The sequence below is a fragment of the Bos indicus x Bos taurus genome, chromosome 26, assembly GCF_003369695.1.
Source record: "Bos indicus x Bos taurus breed Angus x Brahman F1 hybrid chromosome 26, Bos_hybrid_MaternalHap_v2.0, whole genome shotgun sequence".
NCBI lineage: Eukaryota > Metazoa > Chordata > Mammalia > Artiodactyla > Bovidae > Bos > Bos indicus x Bos taurus.
The window spans coordinates 28,509,723-28,535,512 of record NC_040101.1 but is presented as its reverse complement, the minus strand read 5'-3'; the positions used below and the strand labels follow the sequence as shown (position 1 = coordinate 28,535,512).

At 39.9% G+C, this 25,790-nt stretch overlaps 1 protein-coding gene across 6 annotated transcripts in view; it reads left to right on the top strand.

Annotated features, from left to right (window-relative positions):
* The window catches only part of GBF1 (golgi brefeldin A resistant guanine nucleotide exchange factor 1), a 123,283-nt gene that overhangs the window by 52,811 nt on the left and 44,682 nt on the right, over nt 1–25,790 (top strand). The window contains exon 1 of one of the 6 annotated variants that reach the window (XM_027529304.1): nt 19,121–19,194. The exons of the other annotated variants lie outside the window; for them this stretch is intronic. The gene's annotated coding sequence lies outside the window, so the exon portion shown is untranslated. Of the gene's footprint in view, nt 1–19,120; nt 19,195–25,790 lie in introns of those variants that run through there. 6 annotated transcript variants of the gene reach the window in all.

Here is a 25,790-nt window from a genome sequence, read left to right as displayed (position 1 = left end):
CAACTCTAACATCTGTTCATGACTACTGGAAAAACCATAGCTTTGATTATATGGACCTTTGTTGGCAGAGTGATGTCTCTTCTATCCTGTGAGGAGACAATGTCAAGGTGAATAGCCTTTTGTTTGGTTTTGGTTTTTAGTTCTCTGGTAGATATGCTGAGTAGGTGGTTGGGACAAAGGTATATAAAATACAAAAGGATCATCTTTTTCAAAAATCATATTTTATTACACAACTCAGAATATATTAAAAAACATTGACTTTTACACATTAAAGGGATGAATTTATATGACATGAATTATATCTCAATAAAGCTTTTACCTAAAAAATGCCATATCAAAAAAAATCATGATATGTGACCTTTTAATGGAAAGAGTTTGACTAAGAACTTTTCAAAATGGAGCTCTTGGCACTAAGGGATGGTCCTGAGATCCTTTCAAAATGATGGATTATGGAATATTAAATGACTTTTCCAGAGAGTTCTTAGAATTCATCTACTAAGCAAATAACCATTCAGATAGTCATGACATAAACATTGGTAATTTTGGAAAGGAAAAGTTTAGGGAGCATCATTTATTCTAAAATAGTGATTCTCAACCAGGCAGTTTTGCCTTCCAGGGGAAATCGGGCAATATCTTGAGGCATTTTGTGTTGTCAGTGCTAAAGAGGGAGGAGTTCTACTAGTATCTGGTGGGTAGATGCTCCAGACATCCTACCATGAGCAGAACAGCCTTCTACAACAGAGAATCATCTAGCCTAAACTGTTAGTATTGAGGTTGAGAAACCCTGGTGTAGAGATTACACACCTGTGTTTTCTTAGAGTTTTATAGTTTTAGTTTTTACATTTAGGTCTTTGATCCATTCTTTGTATATGGTGTGAGGTAGGGGTCCAACTTCATTTTTTTATATATGGATATCTAGTTGTCCCAGCGTCATTTATTAAAAAGACTAGTCTTTACCCACTGAATTGTGTTGGCATCCTTGTCAAAATCAACAGACCATACAAATCTGTGGAGATAGTGAAAAGATCAGGGGTTGCCAAGAGTTAGGGAGGAGGGAACACAGGTGAAACAGGTGGAACACAGACCATTTTTAGGGCAGTGAAAACTGCTCTGTATAATACTATAATGGTGGATACATGTCATTATACATTTTTCATAACCCACTGAAGGTACAACACCAAGTGTGAACCCTAATGAGAATATATACATGTATATGTATGACCAAGTTCCTTCACTGTTCACCTGGAACTAGCACAACATTGTTAATCGGCGATACCCCAGTTCACAATAAGCAATTTAAAAAAATAAAATTAAAAAAATGCCTTCTAGTACAGGAAAAAAAAAAGTGAACCCTAATGTAAAATATGGACTTTGGGTGATAATGATGTGTCATTGCAGTTTCATTGTAACAAATGTACCACTCTGGTGGGGGATGTTGATTGTTGGGTAGGCTGTGAATAAGTGGGGCAGAGGATATATAGAAACTCTCAACTTCTTTCTCAGTTTTGCTGCAAACCTAAAACTGCCCCCCCAAAATAAAGTCTAACTTTAAAAAAATCAATTGACAATAAACAACCCTAGTAAAAATGAATGATATCTGTACAGATTTCTCCTAGAAAAGGCTTACATAGCTTCCCTGAGATCTTAGGTAATCTTGATGACTATATTGCTTCAGAATAACTTAGGGTGTTTCAGTATGGACACTACTATACCTGAGTGGGGACAAACACCATTGTTATGGTGTCTCTAAGCCTCCTCCTGTCATATATTAAGGCAGCTTATATTATGCAGCCTCAGGGTTTTCCCCAGGCTAAGCTGTGGCATTAAAATTGTAGAGGACCCTAATGATCATTTAGTCCAACACTCTACTAAGCTCTCTGAATTCTGTCAGTAATATGTTGTTATTGTTTATGATACTTCTTAATATGCAGGGTGAATACCCTTTCAGGACCTAACTTTTTCCAAAATTATCTTAGCTATTCTTATCTGAGTACTTTATATACATTTTTTGTTTTTGTATTTTTGTATGTATTCAGTTGCTCAGTTGTGTCTGACTCTGCGACTCCATGGACTGCAGCACACCAGGCTTCCCTGTCCTTCACCATCTCCCGGAGCTTACTCAAACTCATGTTCATTGAGTCAGTGATGCCATCCAACTGTCTCATCCTCTGTCATCCCCTTCTCCTGCCTTCAGTCTTTCTGAGCATCAGGGTCTTTTCTAATAAGTCAGTCTTTGCATCAGGTGGCCAAAGTATTGGAGCTTCAGCTTCAGCATCAGTCCCTCCAATGAATATTCAGGACTGATTTCCTTTAGGATTGACTGGTTTGATTTCCTTGCAGTCCAAGGGATTCTCAAGAGTCTTCTCCAATATCACAATTCAAAAGCATCAATTCTTCAGCACTCAGCCTTCTTTATGGTCCAACTCTCACATTCATACATGACCACTGGAAAAGGTCCATCTATGGACCTGCTGACATAGATGGACCTTTGTCATATGGACCATAGATGGTCCATAGATGGACCTTTGCCAGCAAAGTAACGTCTCTGCTTTTTAATATGCTGTCTAGGTTGGTCATAGCTTTTCTAAGGAGCTTCCAAGGAGCAAGCGTTTTTTAATTTGATGGCTGCAGTTACCATCTGCAGTGATTTTGGAGCCCAAGAAAATAAAGTCTGTCACTGTTTCTGTTGTTTCCCCATCTATTTGTCATGAAATGATGCAACTGGATGCCATGATCTTAGTTTTCTGAATGTTGAGTTTAAGCCAGCTTTTTCACTCTCCTCTTTCGCTTTCATCAAGAGGCTCTTTAGTTCCTTTTTGCTTTCTGCCATAAGGGTGGTGTCATCAGCATAGCTGAGGTTATTGATATTTATATATATTATTTCATTTAATTCTCAAGCTGAGCCAATGTGGTTTTTCAAGTCTCCATTTTACGGTTATGGAAACTGAGGCTTAGAGAAGTTTGCTATGGTTACACCAGAATTGAAACTTGATTCTTGGTCCTTTTTATTCCAAAGCTACTATCTTTAAATGTAATGAGGTCTCCATCTTCATGTAAAATTGAGTTCTAATAGGAATAATAACTATAAAAATGTATTCAAACAGAAAAATGGTACATGAGACTTAAGTTTAAGCCAGTATATACTTATGGGGAAATCTAAACTATATTTAAGATTCATTGACCTTTTGTAGTCTATCTTCTGACCCAGAAGGGGAATGTAGACTGCTCTCTGAATACACTGGCTTCTTATTTGCTCTATAGCCAAAAAGGTCCTTACAATGGTGGGTCTCATCCTGCAGGATTTTAAAGACAAAAATATAGCATGTCAATACCTTAAATACCATTTGTGGTTCCATTTTCATATATATATGAAAAAAATTTAGAGAAAGTAAAATGAAGAAGGGACTTCTAAGTTTCGGAATATTAGAATTCAGGAACATAATCTTCAAATTAGAATTAAGTATAAGAAAAAGTTCTACCTTGTGTGGCTGTTAGTAAATTTGTAAGTTTTATATAAGAAGTTTATTCAAGAAGGATTGAGATCAGACATTCTGATCTGGGGTCTTGGAATGGAATTTAGGACATTAATAGAACTCCTGAAAATATATGCAGACTTGTATATATGCACACACGTGCATGACACGCACACACACACATTTCTGGGGAGAAGATTCATATCTCATTGGAATCTCAAAGGGAGTTCAGTTCAGTTCAGTTGCTCAGTCATGTCCAGCTCTTTGCGACCCCATGAATCACAGCACGCCAGGCCTCCCTGTCCATCACCAACTCCCGGAGTTCACCCAAACTCATGTGTATCGAGTTGGTGATGCCATCCAGCCATCTCATCCTCTGTCGTCCCCTTCTCCTCCTGCCCCCAATCCCTCCCAGCATCAGGGTCTTTTCCAGTGAGTCAGCTCTTCGCATGAGGTGGCCAAAGTATTGGAGTTTCAGCCTCAGCATCAGTCCTTCCAGTGAACACCCACAAACCTCCATAAACTTGGGCATTATAACTTTAACTTTTTGTGCTTCATTTTCTTTCACCTGTAAAATGATGGAATGCTCCTCTGATCCCTTAACACTGACTCTGGTGTTAAAACTTCCTTTTCTCTATAAGTTTGCATTCTTGGTTCCACGTGCCTGAGGAAGTGTCACCTTGGTGAAATAGTATTAAGAGGTACCACTTCTAATTCTGGACAATATTTTTCTCTTAGCTGTAGAAGTTGATGTCCTTTCAACTGTGTTTCTCTCCTGAAGAGTCATTTCAATATATTTTTATTGAATGTCTTCTGTATACCAGACACTTTAGGGTGCTTTGTGCGATACAAAAATAACCAAGTTTTATGAGTATCACGTACTGTCCTTGACAATGAAAGTGTTACTTGTGTCCAACTCTTTGTGACCTCATGGACTGTAGCCCACCAGGCTCCTCTCTCCATGGAATTCTCCAGGCAAGAATACTAGAGTGAGAGCCGTTCCCTTCTCCAGAGGATCTTCCTGACCTAGGGATCAAACCCAGGTTTCCTGCATTGCAAGCAGATTCTTTCCCTCTTGAGCCATCAGGGAAGCCCAAGTAAAGAGTAATAGACCTTTCCTGCCAGAAAGATGGAGGTAGGACAATCCAAGGTTTGGAGAAAAGCAAGGAATCCATTGGGAGAGAAAATTGGATTGGTAGGTTGGATTCATGTTATGGAGGGCCTTAACTGCCAACTGAGGAAGGCCATTAGGTGGTGAAAAGAACTTAACTGGCAGTCTGAATACTTGAGATATAGACTGGGCTTTGTCATAATTTTGTGTGTGATCTTGGGTGAGTTAATCTCTGTTGACTTCACTTTCATTACACATGTATACACACACATAATGGGATAGAAAATGGGCTGGTTGAGTGCTTATTTCCTTACAGCTCTAAAATCCTATGCTTCTTCTTAATTCAGTTAGAAGTGGGAAATTATCGAAGGTTTCTGAGTACAGGAGTTTTTTCATCAGCAGAATTACTGCTGTTCTGTTGCTTGGATACTCCTATTTATTAATGCTGCCTCTTCACCCTAACGTGATTGCTCTAGTGGGACTGTCACTTTAGATAATTCTTGATGTAGTCAAGGAGTTGGCCATCATTGTCATTATTAAGTTATATTATCAAGAACATAGAAACTACCAGGTGTCTTTTTTTGAATCAGGTCTAAAGCTAGTCTTATTTCCTCATGTTATCAGTCACTGACCTGAGAGTTGGATCATGTGTCCTGAGGGTGGGCAGCAGGTAAGTGCTGACATTTTGATGGGCACATCATATTTCAGGGATCTATGAGAAGGCCTGTAATGACCATGGAAAGCCAGCCAATGATCTCCTTGCCATGGACAAATGGGAGAAGTTACTAAGTTTAGCTGACATTAAGCTGTAAATTATTTGAAAGGTGGAAAAGGATTCTATTCAGAGGCTATCTAGAATTTCCGTTTACTAATCAGGTCTGTGTGCTGTAGGGGCTTCCATCCCAGGAAAAATATTGCTTTCTGGTTCCTCTTTCCCCACACTTTGTCCCTGTTATATTGGAAGATGATTTGCAGCTCTTATTGGGACCTGGCACTTTAGTGCTTCCTGCTATTCTTAGATTCCAGGGGCCTCAGGATGATAAAATCAGAGGTTGGAACCGCTCGCTAAAAATTGGAATATGAGTTTCGTTGCAGTTGAGTTTTCTCCAGAGAATGAGAGACATGTATGAAATACAGTAAATTGATTTTTGAAAGGAATATTTCTAGCGATATTTACAAATCACCAAAACTAGCAAATAAAAAAGTCTCTATAAGAACTTGTATAAATCAATAAGAAGAAGGCAGATTTTGCAACAGAAAAATGGGCTAAAGACTTGAACAGACACTTCACAAAAGAGTATATCTGAATAGTCAGTAAACATAAGAATAGATATTCAACTTCATTAGTCATTAGAGAAATTCAGAGGCACTGTGGACTACTACTACACATAGAGCAGAACAACTGAAATGAGTTGATATACCCATACTCTGTTGAGCCAACAGTTTTATTTCTAGAAGTATATGCTGTGCTGTGCTAAGTCGTTTCTGTCATGTCAGACTCTTTGCAACCCCATGGACTGTAGTCTACCAGGCTCCTCTGTCCGTGGGAATCTCCAGGCAAGAAAACTGGAGTGGGTTGCTATTTCCTCCTTCAGGGGATCTTCCCAACCCAGGGATTGAACCCATGTCTCTTACATCTCCTGCATTGGCAGAGAGATTCTTTACCATTAGTGCCACCTGGGAAGCCCCATTTCTAGAGGTTTCAGTTCAGTTCAATTGCTTAATTGTGTCTGACTCTTTGCTACTCCATGGGCTGCAGCACACCAGGCTTCCCTGTCCATCACCAACTCCCAGAGCTTGCTCAAACTCATGTCCATTGAGTCAGTGATGCCATTCAGCCATCTCATCCTCTGTTGTCCTCTTCTCCTCCTGCCTTCTAGAGCTATACCCAATAGAAATTCATACATATGTTCACCAAAAGATGTGTACAAGAATACTTATAGCAGCACTATTCATAGAAGACAAAAAAGAGGGGAAAGCTACCCAGATGTCCATAATAAACAAAATGGATGAGTGATATATGTGTGGTATAGTCTTACAAAGAAATATTATACAGCAAGGAGAATTAGTGAACTACAACATATAGCAACACAGATGAATTTTTCCAATGTAATATTGAGCAAAAGAAGCCAAACACAAAGGAGTTCATACTACACAATACCATTTATATATTAAAAGCTTTTACTTTGGTTTGCAGAGCAAACCAGATTTTGTTTGGTTGCAGAGCAGTCAGTGGTATTAGAAGTCAAGATAATGGCTACCTTTGGAATCATTGTGAATGGAAGAAGTGATGATAGTGGCTTCTGGGTCCTGATTATGTTCATCTGGGTGCTGGTTACTTAGGTAATTAAGTTTGTGAAAATTCATTGAGCTGTGTACTTAATGATGTTATGTACTTTAATTGAAAAGTTTTCTTAAAGGGGGAGGGAGGGCTTAAGTTTGTAGATGCTGAGCTGTTAGCCAGTCTCACTTACTAGCTAAATAATTAACTGTTACAAATTACTTAAAGCAGAATTCAAACTTTTGTCTCAGAAAAGTTATTAATTATGATGAATCTTGGATCTTTAGAGCCATTTTTAAATAGTTGAGATAGTAAGTATTAAATTTATGGATGCTATTTTGGTCATCAATACTAATAAGAAGGTCTTTGGGGAAATATGACTAAAATGAAATGGCAAGAAGAGGTCTACTCTTATAATACTGATTTTTGGTCAGTATTATATGGAACACTCCTTGGAAGAAAAGCTGTGACAAACCGAGACAGTGTATTAAAAAGCAGGGACATTACTTTGCCAACAAAGATCTGTATAATCAAAGCTATGGTTTTTCCAGTAGTCGTATATGGATGTGAGAGTTGAACCATAAAAAAGACTGAGTGCTGAATACCCAAACTGCAGTATTGGAGAAGAGTCTTGGGAGTCCCTTGGACTGCAAGGAGATCAAACCAGTCAATCCTAAAGGAAATCAACCCTGAATATTCGTTGGAGGGACTGATGCTGAAGCTGAAGCTCCAATACTTTGGCCAGTGATGTGAAGAACTGACTCATTAGAAAAGACCCTGATGCTGGGAAAGATTGAAGGCAGGAGGAGAAGGGGACGACAGAGGATGAGATGGTTGGATGGCATCGCCAACTCAATGGACATGAGTTGGAGCAATCTCCGGCAGATGGTGAAGAATAGGAAAGCCTACCGTGCTACAGTCATGGGCTCGCAAAAAGTCAGACACAACTGAGCAACTGAACAACAAGAACAATTATATGGAACACAGAATACATTGTGTTCTGTTGACCCTTATAATACTAATTTTTTCCCTCTGTCAGCATCAGGCTCCAGAAGTTGTTTAGTGTGAAGCTTGCTTTTTCTCTCTGGGCAGCTCAGTTTATGACTTTTCTTACTTTTGCCTCAATATCTTTGTTTGTAAATATGATACTTGCTTATTTATCTTCCAAGACTGGTAAGATATCTTGTCCACTGTATTTGTTCAGATTAGGCTGCCTTTTTTTTTTTTTTTTTGAGGATTTTTGGTCTTCTAGTTATGATTTTGTGTGTGTGTGTGTATCTGGAACTCTATTCATTATTAATTGTGGAATGAAAGGCAAGGTATATTTTGTTCTCCTGAATTTTCTCCCTATTCTAGATCTGCTGTCATCAGGCTTTAGTCAGAAGCTAATATAGTGATGCTCAATTAGTCCTAGAAATTGCCTTCAATTCTAGTTTCAATTTATTCTGAGTTTCTGTGTTTTCAAAAAATCTCATTTTATGATTCTTGGTTTACATTGCATAATTTAAGAGAATATGGCCACCTGTATTTTAAATATATGTAGCTTCATCTTTTCTATTGGGCTTAAAGAGCTGTGTTGGATATCGTGAAACTGGAAGTAGGTTGTGTGGATAGGTGTGGGATTTAAGTGGATTAGTAGTTGGTAGAAGTGATGAATTGGAAAAGTGGTAGGGTACATGTGTTTCTCACTCAGGTCTGGTCTGTTCTTACTATTTGTTGTCAGAGTAAAAAGTGTCAGTAGCTCAGAAAGGCAGAAGCATCTTGACAGAGTTGAAAAAGTTATACTGATATTCTATTGACCAAGAGGAAGTTATATTTTCAAACTTGCACCCTGAGATGAAATCGAAATCGTGTATCTGCCCTGCTTATTCTTCTTAGCCTTGATTTGGTTTTCAAATCTTTTCTATTAAATATGATATATGTTATATTAGCATTGAATCTGCTGTGCCTGTATTGGTTGATATTTCTATTAATCAGTATTAGATTTCTGGTCTCTGTTAGGTACCTCATTTTTACTTTTGGTATTCCCTAGAATAGAGGCATGCCTGCATGTTTGTACTTTTATGATTATAAGCACTAGAGTTTTTTTTTTTTCTGGGACTGTTAGAAAATATTGCAGTGGTATTAACCTAGAAGAGATTTTGGGATTTTCAGATTTTCAGGTAAGTATGAGTGCTTGGTCAGCCTGTGGCTTCTACACCAAGACTATTCTTTAGCAGCCCCAAGCCACAGAGGTTTGTGTGGGGTTGAGGAAGGGATTGATTTTCTGTTTATTAGAGGTGACAAGAGCAGTGGGGCAGTGGCAAAGAGGCCATGTTGCTCTTGCTAAATATACATCCCTGACAGTTGGATAATAGGTTCCAGGAAGTTCAGTGGAAAATTAAAACAAAGCAACATTTATAGCTGATTGAACTTGAAAAGCCATTTTGGTGCTGAATGGCAAATATGTAGACTTCAGCATTCCTGGAGCCTGATGCATCCCGCTGGATGGCCCTGTTCCTGTGTACATGATGGCCTGGGGACTCAGCATTGTGCAGGGCATTCTCCTTTAGAGAGTGTTTTGAGGAAAGAAAGCTTCCTGGTGCTTACAGAAGTCCCTTTCCCATAGACTTAGGTAACACAGATTCCTTATGTCTTGGGAGCATCTTTCCTCTGATAATTTGAGGACTTATTTATTAGAAGGACAGGAATGTCTGGCAAGAGACAGAGCAGCTCTTAAGTCCTATAAATACTCCTAATCATTCTGTATTGGGGCTGAAGCTCTAAGCAGATTGTTGTGGTATATACACCCCATCTTAGCATGGTCCTACTTTTGATTAGTGTCCCTAGTTGTCCTGAGGCCACTGACTTGAGCCTTAATTTGAGCTGACTTGGCTATGAAGAAAAGGTTTCGGACTCCATGTGTTGGGTAGTTAATTTTTTTTAGAACCAGGAGAGGGGCTTTAGTCAAGAGATTGGAAGGTGAAGAAATGGTACAGGGAATATAGGTGGAGAGAGAATTGAGCCTTTTGCAACTATCGAGAAAAGTTGCTGTACCCATCTTTTTCTCCAAGATTATCTCATGCTTCCCTTCCTTTGTATCTCTCTTGTGGAGAACAAAGCTTTAATGTCTGATGAAAGCTTTTGAGTTTTGGTTTAGTAAGAATGATGAGAAAGTCCCTGTCACTTAACTTGATCAATCCCTTCAGAACTTCATGCTAATGAAGCTGTCAGGAAAACATGAACTGTGGATATGGGCATAATTTTATTTGGTTCCCACTCAGGTGAACTGCCTTTGTTGGCTGTAGAACCAGTCATTCCTGCACCCTGTGTATTTCCTCAAAGTTGAACTCCAGTGAAACGGAGAATTTATAGGTTCCCTAGCTTATCAGAGCATTTTCCCAACAAATAAAGAGTTTTCTTCCTTTCCACCTTAACTAGAAAACAGAGACCTACCTTAACAGTTCTCTAAGCTCCTCCTTTACTGAATGAAGCTTGAGTGGGCCCCATTTTAGACATATCTCCTATAAGAATGGTGGAATGTTAACAAACTTAGAAAATAATTAAATCTCTCACTGTCCCCATTCTGCTGTGGGTTTGAGGCATAATGCACTTAATGGGTCTCTTCCCTTCCCAGTTGCAGCCATATCAGCTCTATGCTTATGTTGCTTAGCAAACATTTATAAACTTTGGATAACCTGGCACCAGGCCTTCAGTTCTCTTTTATTTTAATGCTTTTGAAGTTTCGCTTTTAGTTCAGTAACCTTTGTTGGTGCCTAACTATTATAGTTAGCAATCTCATCCATTGCAGGGGAATCTTGGCAGCTGATCCACTGTTGTCTGTGCAGTTTCAAGGGTCTTTGGTTGCAGTAAACCCATACTTTGGGTGTTCCCAAACTGTGAAACTGTGATGCTACAAGGTGGAAACAGCTGTTTCAGTTTGGTTTCTCCTACAGAAAGAATTCTGCTCATGAAATTTGGCTCCAGGTGTTTTCCTCAAGTGCCTGTAGAGTCAGTCACTGAAGAAGAAATTGGTTTCCAGTGAATTGAGTTTAATTTTGCCCTGTTGCTTTCTCTGTCTGCATCTCACATTGGCGCCATTAGTTTGCTTTCTAAGCCACTGAAAGCAAGGATTTGCCTGTCCTATAGAGATCTGAGACTTGGCTAGGCTCATCTTTGTGGTCTCCTGGTGGTGAAATTAGGGCCAAGGCACAAGGAAATGCTGGTTCCTGTAGTGTCTTGTGGACAGTGAGTGTTCACTTTGACAGGACAAGGAAAAATAGTTCTGAATATGCACTCCAGAGTCCCGTGCAAGGGTAGCAATACTGTGAATGCTAATAAAGAATAATTGTGCTGCTAGGCAGATGGAACATTTCATGACTTGAAAGCAGGCTCCTTGTATTGTGGGGGCCAGGTTATGTTCCCAACTTCAGGGAGGTGACACTACATGTTCTTCTGCGTATACCCAAGACCAGACTGCAGTTAGTACTATTCCTTTCCTGAAATAAGAATGTGATTTACGAGGTGTGGGCCCTTACATGAAAGAAAACAAAACCGGCTGCTGTGTGGGCCTGTAAAATTCTTGTGCCATCTCGATGGTGTAGGTTACAGGAGGAGAAGATGGAGAGGGCTAGCTGGCCCTGCTTTGCTGGGGCACAGCTGCCCCAAATACTTGTGATATTGTGGGTTATTTATGAGCTCGTCTGGGCTGGGATTCACTACCCCACACCCTGGTAGGTGAAGATTTGCAGGCAGAATGTAGAAGCCCTCATTAATCTTCCTGGTCTTGTTGGGGATTTCTTGCCGGCCGGAGCTCCTGTTGGACGACAGACTGGCCTTCCCACTGAATTGCAATGACTCAGATTAATATTAATCCCTTTAATGCTGCAGTTCATGATATAGTCATTAGGTGACTTGGAACTAATCCTGTCCACCTAACTACTGTGATTTATTAAATACACATGGAGATCTAGCCTGAATACAGCCAGGCAGAATCAGCAGCAAATAAATACCTCTGTGTATCTGTATTAATGCTGGTTGATTGGGACACAATTGCAGGCTGGGCTGGGGAGGAATGGGAGTAAAAGAAGGCTGAGCTCTCTAATCAACAGCACTTGCCCGTCCCTAGCCTTTAATTTAAGTGACAGAAATTCTGCAAACTCTAGATGCAGGCCCAAACTAAGGAGGAAAAAGTCCCTTAAACATATCAATTATTTTATTGACTTTCTTCCTGTACTTTTTCTCCTTTAAGTTTTAAGAGTAATTATTCAGATAAAACTTAACTGTGCCTTAACTTGCTTAGATTCTTTGAGTTCTTCATTATTAGACACCCTGGGCAGGGCATAGGGCACAGTGATCTATCTTCTCTCCTGGCCTCAGGGCTTACATTTTTCTTTTTGAAAGGGGCAAGGATGTGGAGCAGCAATACCTGCCAGATAACAGTTCTTCTTTTATACCCTTGCCCAACTTAGAAGCATAATTTCTTCTGTAAATAATTTTAAGTTTATCATTTTCCATTCTCAAACCTCCTTTTCTTTCCCCTTTTGCTCTTTTAGCAAAGATGGCATTAATATGAAAAACATCTACCTTGCTGGCTTCGTTTAATCAGGCAAGTCTGACATTTGTGAAACCTCTCATTAACATTTTCCCCAAAGAGCACAAAATGGCCTCTCTCCCATCTCCCTTCCCAATACAGCCACCTCAGAGTTTAACTGCTTTCCATCTCCATTGGCAGGCTGTTCTCAGAAATGTTACTTCTCTGAACTCTCACTCTTGGCCAACAGCCACTGGTCACATATGGAGGGACCTTCTGTTCAGGTGCTGCCCTATTCCTTATAAACCTTACTTTTCACCAATTTTTCCTGGAAATGACAAGAAATCTTTTATAGGAAAATTGGGATATGGATTTCGTTAGTATGTCCCTGTGACCTTTTTAAACTGAAAAGCATTGATTGAGCACTACTATCTTCATGAACCCTCTCTGCCTTCCAGGAGCTTACAGACTACAATTAGCTATTCCATAATGGTACTTCACATGGTAAAGAATCTGCCTGCAATGCAGGAGACCTGGATTTGTTCTCTGAGTCAAGTCCAAGGTCCGCTGGAAAAGGGAATGGCTACCCACTCCAGTATTCTTGCCTGGAGAATTCCACAGACAGAGGAGCCTGGCAGGCTGTGGTCCCTAGCGTCGCAAAGAGTCAGACACAACTGAAGCTACTAACATGTTTCACCTTTCCTTTTTTTTCCCCCACAAGCCAGAATATGCTCTATATACTAAAGCAACAGCATTCTAGAAGTACCAAGAAGGGATAGATTAATTCTGGGAGCAAGAAATTAAAGGTAGTTATTTTTGCTGAAATCGAGAAAGTGAGTAATGATAGAGCCAGGCCTGAACTCTTGGGAAGATCTTGGTTTTGTTACTGCCATCAAAGTGGAGACCTCTGTGTGTGTGTGTATCTGTGTGTTAGTCACTCAGTCATGTGAGAAGCCCTCAGATCTGTGTACCCTGAACCAATGGATAAGAACTGACCCAGAATAGGCATCTTAATACATCATGGTAGTAATGGTGCTTCCTACTTTTATTGCAAGGTGAGCAGTGGTAATTCTCTTTATTGCTTGTATTCAGTTTTCTTTGCTATTCTTTTTATCCACTTGATTTCAGTGTGACATACTAATTCATATCCAAATGAGGACAATAGTCTCTTGTCAGTTACCTCTGTGTTTAGATCATACTCTTGAGAGGCTCTTTGTTCTTTGACTATAGTTTAAGTTAGGACATGACCTGCTTAGAGAAAGCAAGAGAATCCAGAAAAAGAGAAAACAAGGGAATTCCAGAAAACATCTAATTCTCCTTCATTGATTATCCTAAAGCCTTTGACTGTGTGGATCATAACAAACTGTGGAAAACTCTTAAAGCGGTGGGAATACCTGACCACCTTATCTGTCTGAGAAACCTGTACGTGGATCTAGAAATAACAGTTAGAACCTTACATGGAACAACAACTGGTTCAAAATTGGGAAAGGAGTATGACAAGGCTGTATATTGTCACCCTGTTTATTTAAATTATATACAGAGCACATCATGCGAAATGCTGGGCTGAATGAATCACAAGCTGGAATCAAAATTGCTGGGAGAATTATCAGCAACTTCAGATATGCAGATGATACCACTCTAATGGCAGAAAGTGAAGCGGAACTAAAGAGCCCCTTGATGAGGTTGAAAGAGAAGAGTGAGAAAGCTGGCTTACAACTCAGCATTCAAAAACTAAGATCATGGCATCTGGTCCCATCACTTCATGGGAAATAGAAGGGGAAAAAAATGGAAGCAGTGACAAATTTTCTTTTCTTGGGCTCCAGAACCACTGTGGATGGTGACTGCAGCTGTAAAATTAAGACAGTTGCTCCTTGGAAGGAAAGCTATTGACAAACCTAGACAGCATGAAAGTGAAAGTTGTTCAGTTGTGTCCGACTCTTTGTGACCCTGGAATGGGTAGCCTGTCCCTTCACCAGCAGATCTTCCAGACCCAGGAATTGAACTGGGGTCTTCTGCATTGCAGGCAGATTCTTTACCAACTGGGCTATCCTAGACAACATATTAAAAAGCAGAGACATCATTTTGCCATCAAAGGTCCATATAGTCAAAGCTGTGGTTTTTCCAGTATTCTTGTATGGATGTGAGAATTGGACCATAAAGAAGGTTAAGCACCGAAGAATTTATGCTTTCAGACTTTGGTGCTAGAGAAGATTCTTGAGAGTCCCATGGACTGCAAGGAGATCAAACCAGTAAATACTAAATGAATTTAGTCAGCCCTGAATATTCATTGGAGGGTCTGATGCTGAAGCTTCAGTACTTTGGCCACCTGATGCAAAGAGCTGAGTCATTGGAAGGGTCCTGATGCTGAGAAAGATTGAAGGGGAAAGGAAAAGAGGGCAGCAGAGGGTAAGATGGTTAAGGTAGCATCACCAACTCGATGGAGATGAATTTGAGCAAACTCAAAGATAGGGAGATAGTGAAGGACAGGGAAGCCTGGCGTGCTGTAGTCCCTGGGGTCACAAAGAGTCAGACATGACTGAACAACACAACTTTTTTTTAAAAATAGATTTTAAACATTTGAACCACTATCTGTTGACTTCCTACTCCTAGATGTAGAAATATAGCACTTCTGCAGTGCTACTTGATACCTATTTTCCTTCCCTCCATCCTCCCAATATATGATAGTTCTCTTTCCAGTTGGCTAAATCAATATTCAGTCTTTACCTTATTAAGATCTTAAGTACTATTTACTATAAGTCAGATATTACTCCCTTTTGAAAAATATACTTAATTTTCTATGTTAGTGTTACTATTTCTTCTCAAGCTCTACAATACAGTTTTTAACTCTGAATATTGTTTTCCCACATGATCAAACTCCATTCTTGTCTCTTCCATTTTTATCTTGTACTCCATTTTTCTCTCTTCTTGGAGAATCTTTATCAGTGCCTGCTAGCCTCTTCTTCCATTCTGCATCGGTTGCTGTCTAGGCATGAGGTACAGCTGTCATCCTGAAACTTCCCTTCACTTTTCTCGGGACTCCTTTTTCCTGGATTCCATGTCCATTTCCTTTTTGTTTTACTCTCTCAATTTGGGTTGAAAATCCTCCAAAGGCTCCTAGGAAAAGACACCTGCTATATAAGTTATTTTAGACTGTATATCTGAAACTATTTGTATTCTGCACTGCTCTTGAGTGAAGATTTGACAGGATATAGAATCCTAGTTTGGAAATTATTTTCTTTCAGAATGTGGTGGCTTTGCTTCTTTGTCTCTTCATTTCCAGTGTTGCTCTTGAGTAGTCTGATACCACGGATTCTCAGTCCTTTGTGTTTGAACTGGAAGTTTTTTGCAATCTCTTTGTTTCAGTATTCTAAAACACGTGATGTAAACACTTGATGCCCCTTTCTAGTCATTGTGCTACGTTCTTAGTGAGGGTCCTTCTGATCTAGGAAAATCATTATTATTTGATTGGGAGATGATCTTATGTTAGTTCTTCAATGATTTCCTCCTCATCCATTTTATTTTCTTCTTTTTTCTCACCCTCCCCCTGATGCTTCCATTTCAGAACTTGTTTCTCACTGGTGCTTCCCTCTGAAGGACCCTGGTATTCAGCCTTTTCAGCTCTACTTCCGTTTCCTTTTCTTCTGCTAAGCATATGTTGATGAATCTTATAACTACTTTTCCTTCATCTCAGGTCACTTTATTTCACCTGTTAATATGTTTCAGTTTTTACATTTAACTCTTGAACACTTTTAGCACTTATGTGAGCCCTAATGTCTTTCTCTTCTACTACATAGGAAAGGATTGCATTGCATTGTTCACCACTATATTTCTATTATCCATCCCAGTAACTGCTACACAGTTGGTGCTCATAAATATTTGTTGAGTGAATTATTATTCACAAACAAAGAAGGTAATTATTATCTTCTTTTAATCACATAGAATTTATTTTGTCAAGTGAAATGAAGCGGGAATATAACTTTTACTCCCTAATAATTAACCATGTGTTACAGCACCATTTATTGAATTTTCTTTTATCATATATTACATATTATTCTACTTGTTCTTCTGCTAGTATTATACGTGCTTATTTGTTATAGTTTTGTAACTCATTTTAAAATGATACTACTACAAACTTTCATTCAGTTCAGTTCAGTCGCTCAGTTGTGTCCGACTCTTTGCAACCCCATGAATCGCAGCACGCCAGGCCTCCCTGTCCATCACCAACTCCCGGAGTTCACTCAGACTCATGTCCGTCGAGTCGGTGATGCCATCCAACTATCTCATCCTCTGTCATCCCCTTTTCCTCCTGCCTCCAATCCCTCCCAGCATCAGTTTTTTAAAAAAATATTCTGGCTATCATTATCTGGTTATTCTTTCACATGAAGTACAGGGTCACTTACTCAAGTTCTTTTAAAAATTCCAATTGGGATTTTGATTTTAAAATGTCAATTAATATGAGGAGACTTTACATCTTTATAATATATATGTTTGCCTCCCTGTCCTGAAACATGTTTTTGCTTCTGCATTTATTCAAGACTTCGTTTGTAACTCTAGTAAAATTTGTAGGTTCTTCTTTCCCCCATTTATGTACCATAAATTTCTTAAGTTTATTCTAAGATTTTTTTTTTAATCTTCAATTGCTAATGGAATGAGATTCCCCCCCAATATAAATTCTTTTTAACTAAAATTGGGTCGATTTTCCTTGTTTATGCAATAGAGTTTATGTTATATGCCCAGGACAAAAGAATACTAGCTTCATTTTTAACAAAAGCTAGCTGTTTCAGTTATCTGTTGCTACCTAACAAACCACTCGAAAAGTTCATGGCTTAAAGCACAACCATTTTATTATATCTCACAATTCCATGGGTTGACTAGGGCTCAGCTGGGCAGTTCTTCTAATGCTCTCATTTAGGATCTTTCTTGAAGTTGCAGTCAGCTATGACTGTGGCTTAGATGTCTGGTGCCATGTGGCTTCTTTTGATGTGATGCTTCAGTCTCCAGGGCTTTCCCTCATGACCTCTCATAGAGTAGCTTAGAATTTGTACATGGCAGTTCAGATTGCCAAAATGAAAGAAATAGAAGCTTCAAAGCCTTTTTAGTGCCTGGGCACTGAAGTCCCAGATTGTCCCTTCCCCTGCATTATATCTGTCAACACAGTCACAGACCAGATTCAAGGGGAACCTCTTGATGGGAGGAAGCCATGTAAGGGGTGGCATTGTATGGGACTGTCTTTGGAGATTATCATAATGGCATTACCTGTCCTTACCTTTCTTTTATACCAAGTAGCTACTAGCTACCCTAGGCTCTTAAATTCCCACAAGCTTCTTTCATCCAGTCAGCTTCCAGTACCAAATAACTAGACTCATTGTTATTTGGGACTGGAAATTAGAATCTGTTTGAAGAGGGTAGCAGAGAGGAAAAAATTTTTTCCACCTTCCCACTTGCTCTCCTGGGTGAGGCATAAGTCTCATGGACAGAAATTCAGCGTTCACTTGAGCATGAAATTCCAGACAAGGGGACAGGTGTACACTGGCCTTGTTCTTCTGAATTCTGCCTACTCTCCAGAAAGAACAGCCTCCCCTCTTTTCCTCCCCAGCAGAAGTCTAACCACTTTCTTCATTGTAGCTTATCATAAGAGCTCCCTCCTATGCTGGTCCAAGCAGAAATGAGAAAGTGTCATTCCTTTTCTCTTTTCACACGTAATTCTTCCTACCCTGGGTGTACTAACCTCTAGCTTAAATATGCACTAAGCAAAGATGTATAGTCTTCCTCCCTTCCTCCCTCTCAGCTTAGTCTGAAGGAAGGCAGCAGGTGATAGAATGAATAAAGAATGGGGCTGGGGTGATGGGGAAGGAATCTTTTCTCACACAGTATGGATGTTGCTCAACAGAACGGGTGTGAAATTTAGTCAGAGCCACAGCATGTGTTTCAATTTTCCAGGGAATTTCCTCTTCCTAACAGTAGGTTTAACCCTTTCTTCTGTATAGTGCCAAGAGCTACATGACATGTGTGAAATAAGTTATTTACAAGAAGGCAAAAATGCTAGGGCCCTTTGGAGATATAGGATCTCCAACTTATTTCCTGCCAAATGGTTGTGGAGAAAAGTGTAACTTTTAGAGCTGAACAGACCTGGGTTCAAATCCAGTCTCTACCATTGGGTTGTCTTGGAAGTTTGTTGTTGTTGTTCAGTAACTCAGTCATGTCCAACTCTTTGTGATCCCATGAACTGCAGCACGCCAGGCTTCCCTGTCCTTCACCATCTTCCAGAGCTTGCTCAAACTCATGTCCATTGAGTCAGTGATGCCATCCAACCATCTCGTCCTCTGTCATTCCCTTCTCCTCCTGCCTTCAGTCTTTGCCAGCATCAGGGTCTTGACAGTTACTTGACCTATTTGAACCTCCATTTTTCATCTGTAAAATGGGGATTAAAAACTTGTTTTACCAGGGTTCTCCTAAGGATTAAACAAAATGATACATGCAAGGAGTCTAGTACAATGCATACCTAGCACATAATAGGCACTCAATACATGTTTGTTTTCTTCTCCAGTCTTCCCACTGGATTTTGAGGATACCTACTCTTCTTTTATAGACTTCCCTGGTGGCTCAGACAGTAAAGAATCCGCCTGAAAGGTGGGAGACCTGGGTTGGGAAGATTCCTGAGGAGGGCATGGCCACCCACTCCAGTATTCTTGCCTGGAGAATCCCCATGGACAGAAGCCTGGCGGGCTACAGCCCATGGGGTCGCAAAGAGTTGGACCCGACTGAGAGACTCAGCACAGCACTCTTCTCTTATGCTGCACCACCTTGGGTTTGCCATGTAAGCAGCTTCTTATATTCCTAAGCTGTAAGCTATTTTCTTTGAATCTAACTCTGTGTTAGAGGAGTGAAATCATTTCACACGAAATGCAGACTCTTTCTGGTTGGGGAGGGGGGTGGCTCTCATTAAACTAAAGGATGAATCTATAACAATGCTGAGAAGGATTACAAGGCTTGCCTTCCCCATCTGATCCTGGAGGTCATATGAACTAATAAGAGTATTAAAATAATACAGTGGTAGAGCTAAGGTGAAGCAAAAATGTCATTCAGGCCCATTTTATTGAGAAGGAACTGTGGCTTAGAGGTCATGTTTTATATAAGGTCTCATGACAGAGTGGTGACGGCTCTAGAACTAGAGCTCTGACTTGCTTGTCTATTACTATGGTTATAATATATTTTTTAAGACTGTGTGGTTTTTTTTGGCCACACCACTCAGCCTGTGGAATATCAGTTCCTCAACCAGGAATTAAACCTGTGCCCTCTGCAGTGGAAGTGCAGACTCTTAACCACTAGACCACCAAGTCCCTGAATTTTAAGTAGTGAGGGCCTAACTTTTTCTTTGTGAACTTCTAAATTGAACCCTGATTATACTTTTATCAATGGAGAAGTAAACACTGGAAGACAAGTAAACACTGGAAGACATTTCAGTGACACTCCTTTGGGGAACCATAGGCCTCACTAAGGGTATATCAGTTACAACTTGAAAATCTTTTCTTTCCCCAAAGGTTGCCCAAGGGGCACTGAGGTGGCAGTTCAGCTCGCTGTTGAGCCTCTGCTCCCAGAATGGTGATGAGAAGCAAATCTGCTTCTTCTCTTCTATGTCTTCATTCTCCTAAATAATCCCAATAGGAGAGGCTGATCCCAAGCACCCCTAGTTCTCTCTTCTTTTTTCTTTTTTAGTTGAAATACAATTAGCATACAGTGAAGTACACTGACCTTAGGTGTTCAGTTGATAATTTTTTGAGAATTGTAGACATTCATTAACCATCTTAAAAAAAAGATATATAACATTTTCATCACACCAGTTTCCTCTGCCGCCTTTAAGTTAACCCACACGCGCATACACAAAACCACTTTCTATATTCTATTACCAAGGCAATGGCACCCCACTCCAGTACTCTTGCCTGGAAAATCCCATGGACGGAGGCTGGGATCCCGGGTAGGCTGCAGTCCTTGGGGTCGCTAAGAGTCAGACACGACTGAGCAACTTCACTTTCACTTTTCACTTTCATGCATTGGAGAAGGAAATGGCAACCCACTCCAGTGTTCTTGCCTGGAGAATCCCAGGGACAGGGGAGCCTGGTGGGCTGCCATCTCTGGGGTCGCACAGAGTCGGACACGACTGAAGCAACTTAGCAGCAGCAGCATACCTTAGTTTTGATTTTGAATTTCCTGTAAATGGAATCACATAAGATATTCTCTTTTGTATCTAGCTTCTTTTCACTTAGCATGTTTTTGGAATTCATCCATGTTGTTGCATATATCACTAGTTTTTTTTTTTAGTTTTGATTCATTCTGTTTTACTGAGTAGTATGCAGTTGTATGGGTAAACCATAAGAGAATTTACTTATTTTCTTATTGAAGGATATTTGGAGTGTTTCTAGTGTTTGTCCTTCATGAATAGGTTGCTATGAACGTTCTTATACAAGTCTATTTATGAACATATATTCTAGTTTCTCTTAGACAAATACTTAAGGATGAAATTGCTGGATCATAGGGGAGATATGTGTTTGAAAGAAACATTTCTTCAAGGTGGCTATAACCCCCAGTCTATCTTTTCCTCCCCTGGGGGGCTAGGCTCTTTAAATTGAGGATTTGGCAGGAGAAGAGAACCCGTATCATCAGGGTCCCTGCTGCCAGAGCACAGTGGCCTGAATCGGACACTTAAAAAGCTGAAACAGGTGTTTGAAACCCTACTCCAGCCTCCCTATTTTATGCCAGCCCCCTGAGAGGCTGGGGCTTGGCCAGCAGAATTCAGATCTAATCTAATGGATGCTGGATTAGAAATTTTCAGGACATGGCTAGGTAATAATGTATGTGCTGTGACTTGATACATTTGACGCAGGTAAACAAGCATCATCATGTAGGAGAGGGGCCTTTGGTGGCCCTAATGCTTCTTGATCAGGGGGTAGTTAGTCTGTGTGGCAGATGAAAGCCCCTTCCCACTCTTGCTTTTTACCCCTACCTTTTCTCCTTGAAGCTGAATGCAGTAGAAATCATTTCCCTTTGTAATGTTAATATTGCCAAGGGCCTTTAGCCAGTTAGGATTTGGCATCCTATGTATCAAATATTATGGAAAATAAAGTATGCCCTGGTAAAATTCTTTCTCTGTATTTTTAATGCCTCTATCTTACCTAGGTCTTAGGGAACAAATTCTTGGAAGCCAAAGGTTAAAGCAAGAAACAAAAGGTTAGGGTGTGAGCTTCCAAAGCCCACTTAATATACCAAAGAGTAGTTTCTCTACTGTTCTCAGTAGGCTTGAAATTGATGGAAGTGTGATCTGTCTCTGCAGGGCTGCTTCAGCTGAAGGTTTCTAAAGAACAAGCTCCAGTAACAATTTTTTTTCTAATATTGGTTAGAAGAGCCCAGGGAGAGAAGAAATAGGCTCCCCATGCCAGTCTAGCCTTTCCACAGAGGAAAGGGCTTTTCTGAATTCAGGTCCGTGTTCATAGGTGGCCATTCCCTTAAACCTAATCTCAGTGTCTTCAGACCTCAATCTTAGAAGGCAGGGCCTGATATTCGGCTGCATCATGTGGATGCCATTCTTGGTGTGAACTAGGCTGAGATTTGCATGTTAAGATTGTTTCGGTACTTAAAAAAATTTTTTTTAATTTTAATTATCTTATAGTAAAATTGACTTTTTTAGTACACATACCTATGAGTTTTTACATACACATAGATCCCTGTAAGCACTGCATCAGTTGGAATACAGAACAGTCTCATCACCCCAGAAAACGCCCTCTGTTATTCCTGTGTGATCACACCCTCTCTCCTACCCCAACTCCCGTGAACCACTGATCTAGTCTCTCACCACAGTTTTACCAAAGAGGTCATATAAATGGAATCCTACAGTACATAACCTTTTCAGGCTGATTTGTATAAACTGCTACCTAAATCAATAGTCTGTTCCCTTTTTACTGCCAAGTAGTATTCCATTGCATGTTTCTACCACAATTTGCTTATCCATTCACTAGCTGAACGACACTGGACTTTTCCATTTTTGGACAATTACGCATAGAGCCGCTATAAACATTTGGGTACAGGTTTTTGTGTAAAGAACATTGGTTTTCATCTCTCTGGGATTAATATCCAGGAGTAGGATTTCTGGGTGAAAGAATAAGTGTGTGTTTGGTTTTATAAGAAACTGCCAAACTGTTTTTCCAGAGTCCTATATCATTTTGCATTCCCACTAGCAATGAGGATTCTGATTTCTCGACAGCCTCTCTAGTGCTTGGTATTTTCAGTACTTTTATTAAGTCATCCTAGTAAGTAAGCAGTGGTATCTCAATGTGGGTTAAATTTGCCTTTCCCTAATGGCCAGTGAAGATCCCCTGGAGAAGGAAATGGCAACCCACTCCAGTACTCTTGCCTGGAAAATTCCATGGATGGAGGAGCCTGGTGGCTACAGTCCATGGGGCCGCAGAGTCGGACACGACTGAGCAACTTCAGTCACTTCAGTCAGTCAGTGGCCAGTGACATCAAACACCATTTGGTGATCTGTCTGTCCAAGTCTATTGCCCATTTTTTGATGGGAATTGTTTTCCTATTGTTGAGTTTAAAGACTTAAGTCTATTCTGGATTCAAGTCCTTTATTGCAGTTTTAACTATAATTTATACAGTTATTTATAAATATTTTCTCCCAATCTGTAGCTTGTTTTCTCATTCTCTTAACAGTATCTCTCATAGAATAGATATTTTGTTTTTATTGAAGTCCAGTTTTTTCTTTCATGCATTTTGTTTTTTGTGTCCTATTGAAGTACTCTTTCTAAAAACTATGCAGATTTATGCTTTTCATTTACCCCTATGATCTATTTTGAGTTAATTTTTGTGTAACATGAGGTTTAGGTGAAAAAAATTTTTTTTTTTTTTTTTTTGCATATGAGTGTTCAGTTGTTTCAACAGTATTTGTTGAAATTAATACCTTTTTTGATACCAAATTCTCCTTAGCACTGTGTATTCTTTAGGAATGAAGGAATTAAGAGCATTCTATTGAGTTCTTCTTGTCTTTCCAGCAATCACTTTTGTTCCTATTCCTTGTTTATTTCTGAGTCTTTCTGATTTGAGGTTTGTTTTTAATGCCATGTAATGGAAGACTCATTATTTATAAATTGATTGAGCATAAAGGTTTTCATTATAAAGTGGCCATCCATCACAAAGAGGCATGTGGGCTGTAAAAAACATTAACTGTGCACTCTGGCCTGGAATGCAACTTTACCAGAATAATGCAGCTTTTGTATTGTGTGAATTTGGAATAAAATGAGAGAGACAGATATTGTTGGGGAAACAGGTGTTGGCTGAACCTGGGTTCTGTCCCATGTTTTCTAAAAGGTTGTTTCCCAACCCTTTCAGGATTGTTCCTCTAGATTCAGCTGTCTTGAAAGTTCTCTGGGTACCTTTCAGAACAAGTAACATGTGACTTCTCAGAGTACTGGTGCTCCCATAAACTTTTATTTGTTCATTCTCCAGCTCATAGTCATGTCTTTAGAGGCAGCAATGGCAGGTGGTTAGAGTACTTGTCCTGGCCCTTGTTGATTATATTTTCAATGTCTTTGTTTTTCCCATCAGTAAAATGGAAATGTCCCTTGTCATAAAGTTCTTGAGCCCATTAACACAAAAGGTGGCTGAGGCAGAATAAGATTCCTCAGACTTATTGTCACTAAGAATTTGTGATATGCTGCTATTAAAAAAAAAAAAAAAAATTTCCAGCTGCTGGGGAAAGGTGAAAAAGTAGGATTCTGTACATGTAGAGAACAGGGAGAGTTGCTTACCAGTCCTGTGACTGATCCTCTTTAGGGATTCTCTTACTCTTCTCCAAAAGCTTTGGCTATTGACCCTTCAGTCTTTTCTATCATCTATACACTATGCTAATGTCAATTCAGAATTTAGTTCTTTAGTATTTCCTTTTACTTCCCTTCAGGGCCCCTGGAGGAGACCTGACAGAGTGGTAATCTCTGATAAACCTGTAATTGTTTTCTCTTCTTGCTGCCATTGAACAATGAAATATTTTACTAGACTGTGAGGGGAATTTGGATTGAAAAAGTTGCTCCAAGTGTAATGACTGCATAAAGCTGGGGTGAATGTCCTGTTTTAAAGTATAGCAACAGAAATTTTTAATTTCTCCTGGGCTTTCAAATTGCCTGCTTAAGTTTGGTCTTGGTCTTATACAATGAATGCAGAAAACGGCAAGGCAGAGTAAAGGACCACAGCAGCTCTGGTTTGCCTGTATGTTACAACCTAATTGCTTTCCTTTCAATATGGGCCAATTTCCTCTAGAAGGAAGAGAACTAGTGGTTAGAGTTGATACGCATTAAACTTGGGCTCTCAGTAAGACAGATGGATCAGTGTGTCCTCCGGCCTCTGCGCTATGTTTGAGGCTGCTCCCTGTGGGCCTTGTTTAGCCCTGCCAGCCTTGTTAAAGGAGCCTCACTCTTCCCTCTTGGATTAGGAATGAATGTGGGCAAACCTGAAGCTTCATTTGTATGGCAGTCATAAAATCAGTGTTAGTCACTGGTTAGGAAGAAGAAAGGTACAGGAGAAACTTCAATTCTAGGATAGTTAAGTTTTACATTTTTATCTGCCATCTGTGTTATGCAGTTAATATATCTAATAGTAAACCCATAGCAATAGCATAGTATAATGTTTAAGAACATAGTCCAGAACAGACCTGGATTTGAATTCTACCTGTTCCACTTATTGTGTGACTTTGGGCAAGTCATTTAACCTCATAGAGGCTTGGTTTTCTTATCTGTAAAATGGGAACAGTAATATTATTCCTCAGGGCTATTCAGTTCAGATCAGTTCAGTTGCTCAGTCGTGTCCGACTCTGTGACCCCGTGGACTGGAGCATGCCAGGCTTCCCTGTCCATCACCAATTCCCAGAGCTTGCTCAAACTCATGTCCATTGAGTTGGTGATGCCATCCAACCATCTCATCCTCTGTCATCCTCTTCTCCTCCTGCCTTCAATCTTTCCCAGCATCAGGGTCTTTTCTAATGAGTCAGTTCTTCACATCGCTGGCCAAAGTATTGGAGCTTCAGCTTCAGCATCAGTCCCTCCAACAAATATTCAGGGTTGATTTCCTTTAGGATTGACTGGTTTGATCTCCTTGCAGTCCAAGGGACTCTCAAGAGTCTTCTCCAACACCACAGTTCAAAATGGAAAGATAAAAATTATCTACATAAGATAATTAGTTTAGTATGTAGCTGTTGCTGATGTCTGAGGCTGCTTAAGGTTGTTGTCCTGAGCAATGGAATTGGATTCTTCTTGTGTGTCGTATAGATAGCAGCTCCTAGCAGCAAGCTAAACTGGTTATTTAACAGTTTAAATAACTGTTTAACTGTAAATAATATTTAACTGGTTATTAATGTCCAAGGTGGGA